The 21,851-nt window shown below is 44.1% G+C and overlaps 1 pseudogene; it reads left to right on the forward strand.

The window, feature by feature from the left end:
* The first annotated feature begins 18,588 nt into the window (after positions 1–18,588).
* LOC136543270 (proteasome subunit beta type-6-like) lies at positions 18,589–21,642 on the forward strand (annotated as a pseudogene).
* The last annotated feature ends 209 nt before the right edge of the window (positions 21,643–21,851 follow it).

Raw genomic sequence — 21,851 nt, forward strand, 5'->3', positions numbered from 1 at the left:
ACAAAGAAGCTTGTAATAAAGAAGCGGAAGTATCTAGATGCAGATATGGCTAGAGCAGCCATAGTTGCAGCAGCAGCAGAGCGTATAGAGGTAGGAGGTGCTAGGAGTGGAGTCTAGATTGCAGAACAGCTCTCTCCATCTACAAGGGCCGCACCTGAGCAGGTTGAGCGCCGTCATGGTGGTCTAGCTAGGACTGCCATGGTTGCAGGACAGTGAGTTGTCTTAGAATAGAGTCAGCCTCAAGGGGGGTCACAGCAGGAGCCACAGCTAGCAGCGCAGACTCAGGAGGGAGAGCAGGCCATGGAGACAAAGCAGGCACCTCAGCCACAGCCTCGTCGCTCTGGTTGTACCCGTGTGCCAGTCACTTCGAGGTCAGAGACCCAGCGGAGGGGTTCATGTCCACCGCCTAGACCACAGGGTCCGCCTCCAGTGACCCACTTGGATTTGAGGGCCGCCACGGCCAAGTAGGTTCAGCAGCACAGATTTGTGGACTTTGAACAGTGGTTTCCACCGAGGTGGGATGAGCGTGCTTTAGAGGGTTTCTACACACCTCTATAGGAAGATTTTTATAATGCATATCTTAACAGTGGGGCTGTATTCAGATCTCAGAGGGTGTGTAACATTGAGACCATTGTTGCAGCAGCCGGAGAGCACATTCGCCCCTACCTATCTTACCTGCCAGGGCTGACAGATTTACTTGGACGGACAGGCTTATATGTTCCATATTGGGTCCATCAGTTCTATGCTTCTCTCTGGATTGACCCGCAGCACAGATTTATACATTTTGCATTCAGTGCCAGAGATTATAGGCTGATGAGCACTAGGGTCAGAGAGATACTCATGCTTCAGGAGCAGCCCGTCCGGCTACATGAGGTTTGCTATGGACAGACAGCGCCCCCCAGACACCCTCATGGCGGTATGGTGCCCCCTACAGATCTAGTCCGCCATTGCTTCATAGAGCCATTTGGCGAGGGGTCTAGCAGGACAACCAATGATCTTACTCCCACTGCTAGAGTGCTTGATGCCATTATGAGGAGGGCACTGCTTTCGAGGATGGGGTATCGTGAGGGCTTGACTCACATACAGTTGTGGTTACTGAACTCTCTAATGCAGCAGACAGTGTTTGATATTTGGGATCTCCTTCTATCAGAGATGGAGGATACTATTGTAGAGGGGTTTAGGGGTCACAAGCAGCTGTTGTATGCTCACTAGATTACATTCTTGATCCATAGGGCAGTTACTGTGAGGCCACCAGAGATGCTACCATAGTACAGTGGTGCTACTATAGAGTTCCCTGCATACAACATGACTCAGATGATCCGACATAGTGCAGTCAGGACACCTAGCCAGCCGAGCCGACGTCCAGAGGTGCCAGAGATTGTAGCTCAGTAGGATAAGACTATTAGGGGCATAGCAGCTATAGAGAAGCAGCAGCTTGATGCTCAGTAGGAGGCGATGGTCGAGAGCGACCCCAGTGATAGCTCAGATGAGGACTACCGGGACATTCCTTAGATGCCTCCACGTCAACATGACCATGAGGCTAGTAGCTCCAGTTCAGCTCCACCTGCACCGCAGACAGACCCCGCTCTACTTGCCATACTTGAGCGGATGAGGCAAGATTAGGCCCACTAGGCTTAGGAGACCGCCGCAACTTTTGCACAGTTTCAGACTCGGCAGGATGAGTTTCAATGATGGCAGCAGTAGTAGGCCATGCATCAGCAGCAGCTCCTCATGCAGCAGCAGCTCCTTGGATTTATGCAACATGTAGTGACAGCTATTGGGGTTCCACCGCCACAACCTTCACCCTAGCTTGGTCAGCCTACCACCACTTCTATGACTCCAGCTTTACAACCTAGTGGGCTTTAGAGTCAGGGACAACCACCAGCATAGTTTGCTTCACCTACAGAGTAGGTGTCCCAGTGGTTTGCTTCGCCCATGTTAGCCCCACAGTTCACACCTCTTTAGACGGGCTTCACATCGGCTCAGACTTCCTCATTACTAGTGCCTAATACCTCAGTCTCCAGGAGTCTTGGAGCGACTTTTAGTGAGTTGACTGGGCAACCTACTCTATCATATTTGCATGTCCTAGGTCCTTCTATAGTTGCACCTATTACCGAAACTACAGAGACGCTCCCTTCCTCAATGGCATCATCAGAGTTGGCTGCTCCAGTCATACCTGCATAGTCTACAGCAGCTCCAGTTGTTGATCTGACCCAGACCGCTTCAGTGTCACTTCTAGCTATAGAGGGTTAGACTGCTAAGAGCTCTGGTTCAGATGATGATGGCACTCAGTTCCAGCTTGCTCCTCGTACCTCAACGCCCGACTCGTCCGCTGCAGCCCCACCGACCGACCCTTAGGTTTTGGTGTTTGATGCCAAAGGGGGAGAGGGATCGAGTATGTTAGTCTTAGGGGGAGCGACATATCTAGGGGGAGCTTACTTAGGGGGAGCGACATATCTAGGGGGAGCTTAGTTTATCTACTAGATTATCTATTACATTTTGAGTTTTATGTGTGATACACTATTATGCATTCGTGTGTTTATTTTTATGCATCAAACTATATTTATGTGATAGTGATATCTACGTGATCGTGATATATGACATGTGTGCTCTCTACTTTAAATTACTTATATGTCATATCACTTGTGCTATGCTCATTTGCTTTGCTTCCACGTTTTACTCCGATACAAATGAGCTTGATTACTTGTACTCATGCTTATTTTATATCTTTTGAGTACATCATGTTGTCTTGGGTCATATAAGCTTGCCTAACTCTTTTGTTCTTATTGTCAAAAGCTTATATGAATCAAGCATGTTAAAAACCTCAACTCTTTCACATACTCAAGGTAGTATTGTCATCAATCACCAAAAAGGGGGAGATTGAAAGCATCTAGGCCCCTAGTTGGGTTTCGCTGATTAATGACAATACGTGATTACTATGACTAATGTGTGTTTTGCAGAGGCAATTAAGTTAGGTCATGGTAATGGAGATCGATTGGGCTATCATGGTGGTCATGCCCCTATGATGGAAATCGTTTTGGTTTTCAAAGGACGGACGACAAGGTTAAGGATGGACTAGTTCTAAGTATCGTTTGATGTTGAAGAGACACTTAGAGTAGTTTAGGACTTTATTTTTCCTTTGTCTGTACTATTAAGGAGGGTATGGACGGGTTGCTTGACCTAGGTGAGTCTAGTGGGTTAGGTATGGTGCACACTTGCTAAACCTAGCACTAGGTAGCTCCTAAAAAGCCTTTAGATCCATTGGAGCAAACTTCATTCACGTACGTTCGAAAGTTGGAAGTGAATGGAGGGTCAAATACTGACCGGACGCTGGCTTCGGTGTGATCGGACGCTGGCCAGAGTCTGGTCAGTTCATTTGATCAAGGTGAAGTCGTCTGGAAGTGACCGGACGCTGAGAGGTGAAGTGACCGAACGCTAAGGGCTAGCGTCCGGTCGACTCCAGTAAGGTTCCAGAGAGGGAAAATCACGACCGGACGCGTCCGATCAGTGATGACCGGACGCCGTCCGGTCACCATTTGATCACTGGAATTCGGGGTAAACTGACCGGCGCGTCCGGTCAACATGACCGGAGCGTCCGGTCACCCCGCAGAGGCACATAACGGTTCGTTTTTCAGCCCATGTTATAAATACTTCATCCATTCGTGTGTGAGGGTACTTTTGCTCATTTCAACAGCTGAGAAACACCTTTGAGAGTGCCAAGAAGAGCAAAATCCTAATGAGGTGATTGAGATTTGAGAATCTCAAAGAGAGCCCTCATTAGTGAGATCAAGAGTAGCAAAGTGTGTATCTACCCTTCTCATTAGGCTTGGTCAAGTGACAGTTCGTGCTTGTTACTCTTGGTGATCGCCATCACCTAGACGGCTTGGTGGTGATTGGGAGCTTGGTGATCATCTGACGGAGCTTATGGATGACCCAACTCAAGTTGTGAGCGGTTGTGGGTGATTCACCATGACGGAGTGTCAAAGAATCAACCCGTAGAGAGCATTTGATCCTTGCACGGATCAAGGGGGAGCTACACCCTTGCGCGGGTGCTCCAACGAGGACTAGTGGGGAGTGGCGACTCTCTGATACCTCGGCAAAACATCGTTGCGTTCCTCCTTCTCTCTTTACTTTGAGCAATTCAATACTTGTCTTTACATTCATAGAATTGTCATGCTAGAGTAGGATTGGAACTTAGGTTGCAAGACTTTTTGTGCGGTAGAACTTTAGAAACACTTTCTAGGCACAAGGGGTTAATTGGGCTAACCGTTGAATTTAATTATTGCAAAGAAATTTAGAATTAGCCCAATTCATCCCCTCTTGGGCATCTTGATCATTTCATCCGCCTCCAAAACTCACTGCAATTTTAGAAGACGCTTAGACTTTGTGTTCGTCTCGGAAAATCATAGGCCCTGTCTTGCAAAATCATTTTTTTAGTAACGGACAGCTATGGCTCTAATTCTTTGTCAACAATGGTATGTACGATTGGTTTCGAATCTGCAGTGTAATATCCTTTCATGTGCTTTCACCACCTTGTTTGTCATCACTTCATTGATAAGTTATTTAGTTGTATTTAATTAACTTATTATTAATTCGACCTATCGGGGAAGTTTAAGAAAATTCTAGAGTGCAGTAGGGTATCACACATTCAAAGATTCCCTTTGAAAAGTTTTTACAATTGTTTCAAAAGGAGCACTACTACTGCATGCACGCTTGTATGGTTCATTTTTACTTCTGGAAGTTCTTCAACATACTATTGGATCAATAATACATATAGCTACACCTAACAGCCCACAATTGATTGATAAGAAAAATTTATCATTCTATATAACATTTCGTACGCACAATCACATTTTGATTCGAAATGCCGGTCATATCCTGAAAAAAAAGCATATATTTGATTGCATAGATAGAAAGATCCTTTTTTGACCAAAGGGACCCAGCACACGAATTCCCAAGTGGTGCAAAACAAATGCTGAAGGAATATACATCAATCAACCAAAAATAAGCAAGAACCAAGAGCATCACTCTAGAACATAGACAATCATATCATGCGTTGCATCAAACCCCAGCATTCATGCATGATGAATTCCAGACATGACTGATGGCTGGAGTTTAAAGAGATGGCGCAATATGCAAGCTAATAAAGGTGAACTAGCAGCGGTCGTAGATATTCTGATGCGGCAGACCACTGTTTGTTTGGTTTACACACTCCAGATGACAGGTTGCATGGCTCGATGCCTCCAGAAAGAAAAAGAATAACGAGAAGAAATGACAATTTCAGAGCATCTCCAACGGAGCTGCCTAAATCAGACCCCCTACTTATCTGTTTGAGTAGCTACCTATACCTATTTCAATACAACCTTTTTTGTTGTTGTTTCTGCCAGCAATGCTACCCAAATCAAGGCACCCAAAACCATCCTCCTAGAGAATGACACATGGGACACCCACATGGCATCCTCTCTCATGTTCTTCTTGCCACAGACGCCGGGGAGCCGTAGATGCGTAGGGTCGCGCCGTCTAGGGAGGTTCGCCAGGCAGGGCAGGCCGTGCCACCGGGCCTCGCCTCGCCGGGCAAGGTCGCGCCTCCGAGCAGGCTGCGCCACCCAGGGTAGGCTGCGCCTCTCTGGGGCTGGCCTCACTGGGTAGGGCCGCGCCGCCGGGGCTCGCCTCGCCAGGCAGGGCTGCGCCTCCGGGGCAGGTTGCGCCGCCCAGGCAGTGTCACGGGGGAAAGAAGCCACCACTGGGAAGAAGAAAGGCGGGTGCGTTGGGAGCAGTTGCTGGGGAAAATATTTGGGTAGTCTAGTTGGGGGCCAACAGGAATGGATAGTGGAAGGGGGAATTTGGGTAGCCCACAAATTTGGGAGGTCTAAGTAGGGGGGCTACTGGAGCTGAGTTTTTGCTCTCCACTGCCCAAATTGGAGATACGAGACCATTTGGGTAGTGATGCCGGAGTTGATGTTAGATGTCAGCAAGTAACTTTGGTAGTAGCAGCAGGCTATGCAAGCGGTGCAAGTGATGAGTTGCTAAGAAGCTACTGGCCAATCAAAAGCATTGACGACACTTGGACGGCCAGTAGATAAGATTCAGATCTCACACGGGAGGCTCAGAATGGCCAATCTAATGGAGGAATATATGCAGAGGGCCTGGAGCTAATCGAGTGTCACCGACGCGTGGCCCGGCCCACATGTCTGCCTGATGCCTTTGTAACACAAACAATGACGATTTGACCAGCATGGCATGCAGCTAGCATGCATGTGCGCCGCCTTTTCCACCACCTCGCTACTGAGGGAAAAAAAAGATAACCGCAGTGGGCGGCTGCAATGAAAAGTCCTGGGCTTTTGGCTCATCACCTAACCTAACCTATCATCAGCGTTTCCGAAACAGTTCATCATGGTGCACCCCACTACATGCTAAGCTTCTTCCACTGAGAGTGCTGCAGTGATCAACACGAATAAAGTCCAAGCATCGTCTAACCTCGACCGGTAGATTCAGCATCTTGCTCTAGCTAGCACTTAACCTTTTACCGGCCGCCCGGCACCACTGGAAATATAGCTAGTATATATGGTTAAATAAAGAAGAGATTCAGTAAGAACCTTCCTACCGCAGATGATGGTAGAATAATCTCGATGACCGTTTCACTAAAACAAAGATGATGCTTTTGTGTTGAGTGGAGGGCTGAGAAAGAAATTAAAGAAAACCCTACTTGGTCGATCATCTGAAACCCAACAGTCACTGTGGGTCGTCGTCTCTTTTTCTCCCCCAAAGCTTTCCCCGACCTCCTCGGACATCTCGCTAGCGACAAAAAAGTGGTGTTGAGTAAAACATTCAGATTAACTGAATCTTATTTGAAAACGATACCAACAGATTTCTTTATTTTAAAGCCGGCGACAAGAGAAATGCCGGGCATATATTATTAAAGAAGAAGAGTTGTACAAATAACCCAACAAATAAAAACCATCACCCTCACAAAGATTCAGATTAACTGAATCTTATTTGAAAACGATGCGAACATATTTATTTTATTAAAGCCGACGGCAAGAGAAATACAGTGCATATATTATTAGAGAAAAGAAGCTGTACAAATAACGGTACCAATAAAAACCATCACCATCACAAAGAAAAGAATAGACGAGAACAATACCAAGAAACACAGCACTCAAAAGCATCAGCCGTCAAACGCCACTATGCACACTGCAGAAAAACAAGCATTGTAAACAAGCCATGGGCATCCCCACACAAGCCACCTTCTGTTGGTTGTCATAGCGGCGACGAGCCAGCCACTGGCCTGCTTGGGCAGTCGAGACCATGCCATACAACATGGACTACAGCTAACCCTAACGGTTGCCAGCCCATTGTAGATATCACCCCTAGGAGGAAACTCTGAGACACCATCCACACATGTACCGGACACCAAAACCGAAACCTTCCAATATACTCTAAGATTGCTACTTGCTAGTAGTCAGTGTCGTTGCCACACCAACATAAACGGTCAACCTCACCAAATTTAATTAGAAGCCACCACCACCTCACAGAACTGACCTTTGCTAAGCGAGGCCAGTCATCCACTACCAGAAATTGTAGATTTCGTGAGAGTGCAAAACACGTCACGAAATATGGTTTTACTCTCACGAAAATAATACGTGAGGGTACACCGTCACGCATCAACTCTCACGATAATAGACACATGAAAATCCCATTTTCATGAGAGTTCATCGCCACGGATTCTTTCCGTGGTGGGAGTCCATGACGGCCACCCTCATGAAAATAACGTTGCCACCAGGTTTGCTTCAGTGTTTTCGTGGCGGTATTTTGTGCTATTTCATGAGAGGTCACCGTCATGAACTGATTTCATGAGAGTTCAGTATTTCGTGAGAGTCACCGTCATGAAATAGATTTCGTGGGAGTTTGGTATTTCGTGAGAGTCACCCTCATGAAATTGATTTCATGATAGTATCACAATCACACAGAGAATATAGTATTTCGTGAGAGAACACCACAACAAAAACAAGTTATTTCGTGAGAGTATAAACCACCATGAAAATTACCCAACGTGGGCATCTCAATCCAAATTCCAAATGCACACATATGGTCCAAATATCAATCCAGAACCCAAATATAATAAATTCCAATACTGGATATATGCATCTGATTCCAATCCCAATATATTCCAACTTCATCCAAGTGTCCAACCATTACACTAAAAGGCAAAATAAGACCTCACAAATTACAAGTCCATCTAAAATTCTACTACTACCACCAGTACATGCTTCCTAAGTTATTCATGTACAGCCATGTTACAGGCCACGTCCTGCTTTTAGCTAAGACCATCTAACATTATTGTACTAAGTTATCTAAGCTCAACCATACATGTTCAACAGACAAAAGACTGGCATAAGCTTTTCAAAAGACAAGTCCTCATCGTCCATATGTCCTCGCTGTCCATGTCGGCACCATGGGTGTCCTCATCAACATGAGATGGAACTAGTGGTTAGCTGAAAACAGATAGTACTATGTAAATATCAGTTGGACTTCAAAATTTCTACAGATTATTAAAAGGGTGGCCTACTCATTCTGTAGCATTGCTTATGGAATTGTTCTCTGTAACTATTTTGACTGAACTGAGTGCTATTTGAGTGATTCTCCATCTAGTAAAAACTATCTGATCTAGTGTATCTATAAAATACTAATCTTCCTTTGGTAAATACTATATAGGTACCTTGATAGGTCAATAAAAAAGTATGAAATATTACTGAATGAACTTAAATTACAGACAAAGGCAGAGAGCAAATATTGTTGTATCACACTTATCAAGCATGAGAAGGCTACTAAAACAGAACTTGTATAATCAGCTTTAATTTAAACTAGAATGAAACTCAACTTACCAACTAATCATTACAAGAACAAGATATGGTAATGTAGTAGTAGACTCCAGGTGACAATGACATGCTTGGACAACACTACCATAAAATTGATCACTTAGCAATAGGTACAGAGAAGATCGTATCCTTCTTTGAAAATAAAAAATTTATTACACTGAGAATACAAGGCGATACACAGAAAATACAAGTCTTTGAACATAAGAATCAACCAGTCAAAAAAAAACAACACTATTAAGTTGTCCCAGATTAAAAATCACTAGCATGTTGTATTTGATCAAAACAGAATTATGGCCTAGCATCTAAGTACTTCAGATTCAATTTCAAGCAGATCTGCAAGAACAAGGTCTAAACTAATCTAGTGAAAACGAGACAAAATTCTACACCCACGGATACTACAATATGGAATTTACCAATCAAGCATAGACAACAGCTACAGCTGGGGAGGCATAACATTGGGGAAAACTTGCCTGAACATGTACAGTAGAATAAACCTAACATGTACATAATGCCTTCCTAGTTGTTCTTACACTTAGGCATATCATATATAATATTGATGTTTTATCTCTGGCCTTGTTGTTCTGAAGGTTAGACAGATATGATGCTGCAGACTAGTGGCCGTGTTTGATAATACTAACAGAAACATTTCATATATCAGTTTTACTGAGTAAGTCATCCAAATCTGCTATTTGTATGAAAAACACTCACTGAAAGCACAACCAAATCTGCACTTAATCAGAAATGGTTCTTCACGTAACAAAATACTATTAGTCTATTGGTTCTTCACTGAAGGGACCGTGACGCCTAAGAGGGGGGGGGGGTGAATTAGGCAACTTAAAAATCTAACTTCTTAAGCTATGGCCTCTTCTGCTAACCCTAGCAAAACCTATGCAATAGATAAACCATCTAGATGTGCAACTATGGTTTTGCTAATGTGTTGCTATCTCTACCGCAAACGTAGTAAAGTAATCAATGTAAATGCGGAAGCTAAAGAGCAAGGTAGAGATATGCAAACTCCCGTCGATGACTCCGGTATTTTTACCGAGGTATCGAGAAGCGCGCAAGCTTCCCCCCAGTCCTCGTTGGAGCCCCTCGCAAGGAATCCCTCGCAAGGGCCAAGCTCCCGGTCGGGTAACTCCGTGGATAGCCTCGGGCCTTCCCCACGCGCAAGTGGGTCTCCGACGTGCCTCTCGGCAAGCCTCTCCCGGATGCTCCCCGCCGTCTTCACTATCAAGCTTCCGGCCAAAACGCCGCGGGCCTTGTTCCCTTCGGTACACGGTGGCGGCCACACCACAAGCGCGGTTGGTGTGATCTCGCAAGACTTCAAGCCCCTCCGGTGTACAACACTTGTGCTCGCAAGCACGGGGTGGCAAGAGGTATGCAAACCTCACTAAACACTAGGCATACACCTAGAGCAAGCGCATAAGCGGTGGTCTAATCAACCTAAGCACTTCGCAAAGCACTTATACTAATCACCTAATGAAACACTAAGCACTATGCATGTGGAGATCACTAAAATGGTGTATCAACACCCTTGGTATGTTTCCTCAACTCCACGCTTCTCAAATGGCCGGTTGGGGGTTGTATTTATAAGCCCCACTGAGAAAGTAGCCGTTGGGGTCGAACTTCCGCAATTCTGCTACTGACCGGACGCTGAATCGTCCTGACCGGACGCGTCCGGTCATCCCGACCGTTGCAGCCGTGAACCACCGATCGGATGCTGTCAGCGTCCGGTCGCCTGCCACCGGACGCGTCCGGTCGCAGTTTCGCGCACCTGGAACCTCTCTGTACTCGATCGGACACTGATGCCCTGCGTCCGGTCGGTTGTCGCCAGCGTCCGGTCCAGCGTCCGGTCACCTCTGCGAGCTCGTTTCTTCACGATCTTGCGTACGGCTTGGTTCCAATCTTCATGCTTGGACTTGGCTCGATCTTTTGGGTCTTCTCTTGTGCTTCAAAGGTCTTGCTTGAGGTGTTGATCATCGAATCATCACGTCGCCTTCGTCCAAGTTATGTTTTGCACCCTATTGAACTACAACACAAACACTTGCAAATTCATTAGTCCAATTTAGTTGTGTTGGTCATCAAACACCAAAATCCAAAGTAAATGGACCAAGGGTCCATTTTCCTTACAATCTCCCCCTTTTTGGTGATTGATGCCAACATGACCAAAGCAAGCAAATAATAAGAATTTGGAAGTTAAAAACTACCTACTTGCTATGATGCAATGCAAAGGGCAAGGTTATGTGATACTAATTGATAGATACCAATTGAAACTTCACTTAAAAGCTTGTCTTGCCCTTGCAAATGTCCCCATGTGATATTATGGATTTAAAGCCTAGCTTTCTAAAAAAATCTCCCACTACTTAGACTAATCCATAATTCACTTTCCTCCCTTTCTCGGACCATTACCACTTGTAGTCTCATCAACTTGATGCTTGCCTTTGGTCCTTCAAATTCTCCCCCTTTGGCATCAAACACCGAAAAGGAAGACATTTGTAGCACAAGGGAGGGTCAAATTTCATGATCCTTTGTGTATAGAGTGAAATGGATCACAAGATTTGACTCTCACATTATATAGACTAAGCTCCCCCTAAATATATGCATACATATGGTAGAAAGCAAAGCATATGCATAATTAGCAATTTATTATACAAGAGAGTTTAATCTATATAATGCATGGAGAAAGCATATGAATATGAAATGAGATCAACATGATGATGCCAATTGTAGAATGATGCTTAACTCCGGGGACTCCAATTTCATTACAATGAGACTACTACACATGTGATAGGTTTTTTTTTTAAAAAATGATACCATTTGAACAAGTGTTAGTCTCAAAGCATATAAGTTGTGGATTAAGCTCCCCCTAAATTTGTGCACACAAGTGTTGAATACTTGTAAAATTTGTGCACATTGATTTAAGTATCAAAATACCATTTGAAAGATGATATTTGGGAGAGATTATCTACAATTTGGACTTTGGCACATATTAGATAATTAATTGTTAAACAAGCTATGTGCTGTGCTCCTAAACAATTTTAAACCATGTAGGTTTGCTCCAAGGGTTGAAGATGAAACCGAGCAAGCCTACCATATGATACACCTATTGAATGCATGACAAAAAATTTAAGCATGCAAATGCAAACATAGGCATGAAGGATAACTAGATGCTTTAACAGTATAACAATTGAAAAACAAAAACAATTGAAATGAATACTAATTGGAAGTAATGACATCTAGTTACCTAACATGGGAAGGGGAATTTGGGTCCATAGTATTCACTAGCCTACTTGACAATTTATTTGTTCATCATGATGCACCCCATGAAATGCACCCATACTTTGCCAAGTCTCCAAATTTCCCGTAGTCTGACGGACTTCTTACTTCCCTTTCGGGATCCAAACCTTCTTGGTGCTCTTCACGTTGGAAATGATTTCCTTTGGCACCCAAAAGCGTTTGACCCCATTGTTGGCTTGCTTGTTCACCTTGATGGTCATCACCTTGTCATTTTTCTTCTTCTTCTAGAGATAAGGTGTGGAGGCCTTCTTGTCCACCTTGTTGATGTAGGTGTTGGAGAGCTTGCTTGTTTGCTTTTTCTCCTTCTTCTTTGCTCCTCCCCCATTCTTCACCTTGCACTCATAGGACTTGTGACCTTCCTTGTGGCACACGTAACAAACCACGGTTTGTCCTTCATCAAGCTTCTTCACTCCCTTGACGATGTTATCTTGATGAAGTTGGGTTTGCTTCGCCTTGCCTTTCACTTGAGTCAAGTCCTTGGTGAGGCGAGCTACTTCTTGCTTGAGTTGCTCATTCTCTTTTGCAACCACTTGTGTGCATGTATCTATAATCACTTTCTCAACACAAGCTTGGTTGCACAAAGGTGAGTCTAAACATAAATCATTGCAAGAGGTAGATGCATCCTTTTTAATTATGTTATTTCTTTTAGATGCCTTGGTGGGGGTATTTTTGACGGCCTCAAGATTAGCAACTTTATTTGTTAGCTCATCACAATGTTTGCACATGATTTCTATTTTAGCAAGCAAACTTTGATAATCATTTTGTGAGCTAGCTAACTTTTCTTTTAATTTTTCATTTTTCTTTTCAAGTTGCTTATCATTAATTGTGCATGCACTTGTTGTTGCACTAGCCTCAAGTTGCTCAATTTTAGTAGATAGTTCAACATTGAGATTTGCAAAGTTTTCATATTGTTCAAGCAAATTCTTGTATGCTTCTTGTGAACTACCTAGCTCTTCTTTTAAAGTTTTGAGCTTCTTTTGTTGACTAGTGCAAACTTTAGCATATTTAAGATTTTGTTGCACAATTGTATTGTAAGAAGGCAAATCATCATCACTATCACTCTCACTAGAGGATGAGCTTTCGTTACCTCGTGCCATAAGGCACACACGAGAAGAGGTTGATGATGAGTGCTTGTGACCTCGCCTCTTGTGATGGTTTTCTTCTTCACTTGAAGCATCATCCCATGACCTTATTGTTGTGAGGACTTTGTTCTTGCACGCCTTCTTCTTTGTCTTGGGTGTGGGCTTGTTTGGACAAACTTCCACAAAGTGCCCTAACTCGCCGCATCCATAGCATCCCCTCTTTCTTTGCTCGTTTCTTTGATTAGTGAAAATGAGGTCTTGAATTTGGATGGGCACACCCTTGACATTGAGCCTTATGATCATCTTCTCCACCTTTTTGATAAGTTTGATTGATTCTTCATCAAGGTCGGAGGTGGAGGAGGAAGATTGATCATCATCACTTGATTCTTGTTCATCATCATCATCATCCTCATCTTCTTCTTCTTCACTTGAGGAGCTTGAGCTTGAGCTTGACTCAACTTTCTTGCCCTTCATCTTTTTCTTCTCGCTACAAGCGAGAGCTTTGCCTTTGCTTGATGAAGATCCTTCTCCTTGATCCATCTTATGTGACATTTCAAATGCCACTAGCTTGCCAATGACAATGCCCGGGGTCATGGTGCTCAAGTTCTCCATGTTGTGAAGGATGGTGATGATGCTTGCATATTTCTTTTGTGGTAGAACGGAGATGATCTTCCTTACGATGTCTGCATCATCTAGATTTAATAATCCTATTGAATGGAGCTCATTGATAATTAGATTCAATCAAGAATACATATCACGAACAAGCTCATCATCATTCATAGCAAAGGAATCATAATTTTGCTTGGCTAGACAATGTTTTTGCTCACAAACATTACTTGTGCCGTCATGGAGCTCTTGGAGTTTTAACCAAATTTCATGTGCCGTATTTAAAGTGAACAGTTGGTTAAACACATCCATGCTAAATGATTCAAACAAGCAATTCTTAGCTCTAGCATTGAAATGCATTTCTTTTTCGTCACTCTTTGTGGGTTTTTTGGGATTCTTGATGGGTTTCATCCCGTCACGAGTGACTCTCCATACACCCAAATCAACCGCCTCAAGGTGGCAAGCCATTCTAACTTTATAGTATGGGAAGTTAGTGCCGTCAAATTGTGGAGGCCTAGTGGTATCCATCCCAACCACTCTACAATAGCGTCGGCTCAACGGCGGTTAAGCCAAAGGTCCAAATATGAGCCAACCAGCTCTGATACCAATTGAAGGGACCGTGACGCCTAAGAGGGGGGTGAATTAGGCAACTTAAAAATCTAACTTCTTAAGCTATGGCCTCTTGTGCTAACCCTAGCAAAACCTATGCAATAGATAAACCATCTAGATGTGCAACTATGGTTTTGTTAGTGTGTTGCTATCTCTACCGCAAATGTAGTAAAGTAATCAATGTAAATGCGGAAGCTAAAGAGCAAGGTAGAGATATGCAAACTCCCGTCGATGACTCCGATATTTTTACCAAGGTATCGAGAAGCGCGCAAGCTTCCCCCTAGTCCTCGTTGGAGCCCCTCACAAGGAATCCCTCGCAAGGGCCAAGCTCCTGGTCAAGTAACTCCGTGGATAGCCTTGGGCCTTCCCCACGCGCAAGTGGGTCTCTGACGTGCCTCTCGGCAAGCCTCTCCTAGATGCTCCCTGCCGTCTTCACAATCAAGCTTCTGGCCGAAATGCCGCGGGCCTTGTTCCCTTCGGTATACGGTGGCGGCCACACCACAAACACGGTTGGTGTGATCTCGCAAGACTTCAAGCCCCTCCGGTGTACAACACTTGTGCTCGCAAGCATGGGGTGGCAAGAGGTATGCAAACCTCACTAAACACTAGGCATACACCTAGAGCAAGCGCATAAGCGGTGGTCTAATCAACCTAAGCACTTCGCAAAGCACTTATGCTAATCACCTAATGAAACACTAAGCACTATGCATGTGGAGATCACTAAAATGGTGTATCAACACCCTTGGTATGTTTCCTTAGCTCCACGCTTCTCAAATGGCCGGTTGGGGGTTGTATTTATAAGCCCCACTGAGAAAGTAGCCGTTGGGGTTGAACTCCCGTAATTCTGCTACTGACCGGACGCTGAATCGTCCTGACCGGACGTGTTCGGTCGTCCCGACCGTTGCAGCCACGAACCACCGATCGGACGCTGTCAGCGTCCGGTCGCCTGCCACCGGACGCGTCCGGTCGTAGTTTCGCGCACCTGGAACCTCTCTGTACTCGATCGGACGCTGATGCCCTACGTCCGGTCGGTTGTCGCCAGCATCCGGTCCCGCATCCGGTCGCCTCTGCGAGCTCGTTTCTTCGCGATCTTGCGTACGGCTTGGTTCCAATCTTCATGCTTGGACTTGGCTTGATCTTTTGGGTCTTCTCTTGTGCTTCAAAGGTCTTGCTTGAGGTGTTGATCATCGAATCATCACGTTGCCTTCGTCCAAGTTATGTTTTGCACCCTATTGAACTACAACACAAACACTTGCAAATTCATTAGTTCAATTTGGTTGTGTTGGTCATCAAACACCAAAATCCAAAGTAAATGGGCAAAGGTCCATTTTCCTTACATTCACTTAACAAAATAATATTAGTCTATTGTTTAAGAGCATAGAGCATACTATACGATGATGTGGCTCCGTTTTTTTCCAAAGAAAGAAAACACATGCCTCGCCGTTAATTTAGGAAGACAAATCCAATCTCACCTCATGTACTCTAACCAAAATATCTAAACCAGAAATATCTTTGTTAAATTACAAAAAAATGTCTTTCTTTCTCAAGTGCATCATGTACTTTATGTCATTGCCAATTCAACTAAACTACATGAATAGAGCTTTGTTTTGCATACATGTACAGAAGGTTCATAAACACACATACATATCATATGTTGGAGTTATTTTCATACAAAACATTTTCATTTCACAAATCAAACACTACTGGAAACTCGAATACTTCTGTGGGTGATGAATTTTTCTGTGCATTTTTCTCTATACACATAGAAAAAAAAATTCTGCGTGCTTCAAAAATCCCGACAGATATTAGAAAACCCACAGAAAAATTGCGTGATTTTTCTGTGCGTGTCAATACACACAGAAAAATTGACATTATTCTATCGGTCATTTCAAAACTCACAGAAAAACTATATACACGCACAGAAAAACTATATACAAAAAAAACCCTAAACCTATCTCTCCCTATCCCAAACGCGCCGCCCGCACCCGCCCGATCAGACCACGCCCACACTCCCGTCGCTCCTAGGTCTCGCAGTGGCCACCCCCTCCTCTCTTCCACCATCGCGGCGGCCACCCCCTCCTCCACCGGTGAGGCCACCACCCTCGCCTCCACTACAACTCCTCCCCTCCCTTCCCTCGAAAGATGGCGGTGGCTGCCCGTGCTAGGCCAAATGGTGGCGCCTCCGCCCCTAGATCTGCCTCCTGCCACACCAAGGAGCTTCACCGCCCGCCGCCCCCAGATCTACCTCCCCCTCCTCTCTTCCACCATCGCGGCGCCCACCGCCGCCCCCAGATCTTGCGCGGGAGATCTTGTCGTCCTAGGGCCTGGGCTAGGGTTACCGCCCCCATTTCGTGCCTCTTCTTCCTCCTCTGGTTTGGTGCTCTCTCTCCTCTTCCTCCCCATCGAGCTCGCTTGACCTATACGGTCAACCTCCACCGGTGGATTCATGTTGGTCCTCCAGTGCTCCGACAATATATCTCACCTGCCCCCATCTCCTGCCCCTCTCTGTGCGGTGATTTATGTTGAATCGTTTGTGGATTTTGTTTGTCGTCCACTGATATTAGGGTTCATGTTCTTAGATACTTAGATCAGGGTGACATTTTTGTTGATCTACATGTTTAGATTTGCTTTCGTCTTGTTCCGCCCTCAGATCTATGTGATGTGCACCTCTTATTTGTTGTACACATGTGTTGTCGCCTAGATTTTGCACATGATGATGCCTAGTCCGATTTACAAACTGAGTAAAGTGCCTTGGTCGATGATGTTTACTTAACCCTAGATGCTGGAGGAGCACCCTATGGTTTGGCAGCCACATCTTGCTTAAGTCCATAGCTCTAATTCTAGTGAGGGTTCTTTGTGCTGAAGCATCTAGAATTTATGACACTGATGTTCAATCTCTTGATATGACTATGATGTTTAAACTCTTTATATCTATTTGGCCAATGATGCAACATGAAAAATAAACTCTGAGGTGGCTGCAATTTGTTTTTTGTGCATTCTGTATGATTCTCATGACTGTCATCAAACCATGGGACATGATCTTAGTTTTCTTCTATCTGTTTTTTGCCTTGGCAGCCACCTATGATTGAGTATCTGGAAATTGTACCAACATATCGTTAAGCTGAGGCCTCACTTACTTTGCCAATGATGATATCATATTAAGCATGCTAAGAACTGGTGACCTTGAGCTTGTGTTGAGGTACTGGAACTTTATTTCTTACTCTGTTCGTTTCTTATGCTCCAAGCTCAAGGTCAACCGAGGAGCAATTGATATCTGAGGCCAATGTGTTGAATACTACATCATTTGATCACCATCTTATTATTGGTATTTTGTGTACCTGGGCTACATGCCATGCACAGGTCACTGGTTTTGCGTGCTAATCTACGTTGACTGTTTAAGACTAAGACTTTGAGTATTATAAGTGGGTCCTAACTCTAGTAGAACTGTTAATACCTGCGCCTTGTCATCATGTTTTGTTCAGCGCTCGTGACCTGTTTTTTTTCTTCTTATTATTATTTTGAGATATCATCACTACTCTGTGCTAGTATATAACTGATTTGTTCCTTTGCACTACCTTACTTTCTCGAGCCTTCTCATACTGATTATTTGTTGAAGGCAATGCTTAATTCAATATATTTGTAAAAGCTGGGTCCTTTAGATGGTGCTTTTGTTGTAACATAGGAATATTATGGGTTCAACTTCTCACATAGAATATTATGGGTTCAACTTCTAGAAGAATGTTCTTCTCCTCTATTGTTAGTTCAAACCGTTGTCTTGGTGGAGGCGGACCCCTCTCATCCGGTCTCCATGGGGGTCTCCCAGGATTGTTTCTTTGGCTGCTCCAGTTACCAGATTTGCTGGCTTTGCAGCCGCTCCACCTCCACTACTCCAGCCTCCCCAATCAGTGGAATTGTTTGGCACCTTAGCATGCACTTCCCTTGAATTATCTTGATCTGCTGGCTTTGCAGCAGCTCCAACTCCACTACCCCAGCCTCCCCAGTCACCAGAATCATTCGCAGCACTAGCATTTTGTTCCCAACTTGAGTTCATTGTTGTGCCATTTTCCCATGAGCTTACAGCATCATCATTGCTTACAGCATCATCTTTTTCAACAATGATTTCTAATGCCGGCTCACCCTTTGATACCTTCCGTGTGTTTTTTACCCAAGAATATGATACACAAGTCATTTCGGACTATGTACGTTATTTCCTCCACCAACACACGTAAGTTTGTTCTCCATACACAACCTAACATTAATCACTCATTTGATAAATGAATATATTGAATGATACTTAACTTTGATAAATATGATGGTATACAATTACTTGAGATATTTGACATGCAAGGTAGCTGATGCTAAAGTTACCCTTTTGTGCAGAATCCAGCTTGGACAACCAGCTACTGTTAAAGTTGGAACGATCTTGAAGCAATCATTTGCAATTGGAGGTATAATTTTGCCCATAAAGTTGTATTGTTCCCTTCTTCCAAGTCAGTATTTCAATGCTACTTCCATTATTCTCTTTGCTGTGACATACCTTTTGTGCTATGGCTAGTGATCTAGTAATTAAATCACTTACTGTTTGAGTTGTACATGATCTCTGAGTGTTCATACTCTAAATCTTGTTATGAAAAAAACTTGCTTTGCTTAAGAAATATTGTTTCTGACACTTGTTATGTTATCTCTGAATTGCAGGTTCAGGTTCCAGTTACCTTTATGTCCTTCTTGATCATGAATGGAAAGAGGGAATGAGCTAGGAAGAGGCAGAGGTATGTCGCCAAGTTCCTTCTTACTTAGATCATAGAATTGAGATACTCTCTAGTGTAGTAGTATGACTGAAGGTTATTATAATTGTGTAAAGCGAATAGAGTACAACTAGCCTCAATGTTCCTAATATGTTTCTATTGTTCATATATATAGAAATTTGTGGTGAAGGTAGTTTCCCTTGCTATGGCCTGTGATGGTGCTAGTGGAGGGGTTGTTCGTACAGTTACTGTAAGTTCTCTCTATATTTGTGCAAATTTTCATGCTCAGTTCCCTCTAGAAACTGAAATATAGCAATCACCTGAACTAGTTGGGTGTCATGGATTGTCTTATGTTGGTTTTGGTACTTATATCTAGCATGATGCTTTTGATAGCTTTCGGAGTGAAACTCAATCAGCTGTAGCTGAAAATCATAACTTTTGATCATTTAACTTCTTGTGTGGTTCTATACATTCTTCTGTCAATTAATAAAATGGATTGTAGTTTCAAAAAAAATGATTGTACCAAAATGAATTAGAACAAAGGTACAAGATCAATTGGAATGCGCCTTATCTCAATGCTGCTAGACTCCATACTGTTTACTCTTCTGTTACTTGATTCATTCGCTTGCTTACCACATCCACTCAGTGAATTCTATCTATTTGCTCACTTTTCATTTTCTTGAGGTTTACCTTGTAAAAAAATTATGTTCAGTCTGCAAGAATGTAGTGAACTGCAATCTGTATTTGTGTTTTGCCTATACTTATCTCTTACCGCCATTTCCTATGCTTGTGTTCTCTTGGCTTAAACCTTTTTTTAGTTCAAAATAAACTCAATTTGGTTGCACTGCAGATAAATGCCGATGGCGTGAAGAGGAACTTTTATCCTGGCGACAAGCTACCCCTGTGGCACGACGAGCTGGAGCCCCATAACTCTTTGCTTGATATTCTTGCTGCTGGGAACCCTGATCCCATGGTGCTGTTGCTACTGTATGAAACCCTGCTGGGAACTCTTTGCTTGATATTATTTGTATGAAACCTTGTAGGTCATGCACAGAAATTACTGTATGGAAAGTATATATTTTAATATGTTGTTGCTACTGTTTTAAAATAATTTTTTTGTGCGTTTAACTCTTTTTTTATGTGAGGCTGGCTACACAGAAATATTTTTTTTAATCTGGGCGAAATGAATTTTTCTGTGAGTTCACCTAGACCGACAGAAAAAAATGTGTTTTTTTGTGCGTTTATTTCTTTTTTCTGTGTGGATTAACACACAGAAAAAATTAGTTTTAATCTGGGCGAAAACAATTTTTATGTGCATGTGAGACCCACAGAAAAATTGTTTCTGACGGTGAACCCACAGAAAAATTTGATTTTTCTGTCATTATATTTCTGTGGGTATTTTTCTGAGGGTACACCGTCAGAAAAATATTTTTCTGACGGTATTCGCATTTTTTTGTGTGTTTTCGCACACACAGAAAAAAGCGAGATTCCAGAAGTGAAACATAAATCACCGATAAATAGGTTTTGAAGACAGATGGAACTTACCGAACAATGGCCTGTTCTGAAAATAGGAGGAGCTGCCCTAACCATCCGCTTCAGATCTCCCTTGTCTGCTTCAGATATCCAGCAACTGGGTGTAGGGGAGGACCACTACTACAAAAAACACTTGTAGCAAATAGGACAATTCTTTTTGTAGGGGTGGCTGGTGATGGAACTGCCCCTACAGTGGGCGTGCTTGGAACCTATGAGACCAGACGCCCCTACAAATGGTACAGTAGGGGCGGCTGGTGATACAAGCCGTCCCTACAAATGGGTCAATTTGTAGGGGCGGCTCACTCACTAGCCGCCCCCAGTGTTGCGATTTGTAGGGGTGGCTCAATCATCAGTCGTCCCTACAAATGCTGCATGTACAAATCAGGAGTAGAAATTGAAAAGGCAACCCAACCAATCAGGAGTGGCAATGCCCATCCACGTCACGCTCTCATGGGCCGTGGCCATGCGCCCCCACTGCCTCAGCACACGTTCTCTCTACGCGTAGCCCCACCTATATTTTATCTGGCGGCCGCCTTTCCCACCCCCAAAAAAATCTCCAATTCCCCACCCCAACGCGCTACCCTAACTAGATTTTGCCGCTTCCTCCCCGTCGACCTCCCCCATCTCCCTCCAGCTAACCCTAACCCAGCCCCCGAGATCTACTCTGCGCGAGCAGCCATGGCGGAGACGCTCGACATGACCCTCGACGACATCATCAAGAACAACAAGAAGAGTAACTCCTCCTTCGGTGGGGGCCGCCACAGCCGCGGAAGATCCAACCCTAGCGGCGGTGGCGGCGGCGGCAGCGGCGGCGGCAGGGGCGAGCCGACCAGGCGCCCCTTCAAGAGGTCCGAGAACAGACAGGCGCCCTACCAGCCACCAAAGGTGTAAGGAAAATGGACCCTTGGCCCATTTACTTTGGATTTTGGTGTCTGATGACCAACACAACCAAATTGGACTAATGAATTTGCAAGTGTTTGTTTTGTAGTCCAACAGGGTGCAAGACATGACTTGGACGAAGGCAACATGATGATCCGATGATCAACACCTTAAGCAAGACTTTAGGAGCACAAGAAAAGACCCAAGATATCAAGCAAAGT

Source organism: Miscanthus floridulus, chromosome 3 (assembly GCF_019320115.1).
Source record: "Miscanthus floridulus cultivar M001 chromosome 3, ASM1932011v1, whole genome shotgun sequence".
NCBI classification, from domain to species: domain Eukaryota; kingdom Viridiplantae; phylum Streptophyta; class Magnoliopsida; order Poales; family Poaceae; genus Miscanthus; species Miscanthus floridulus.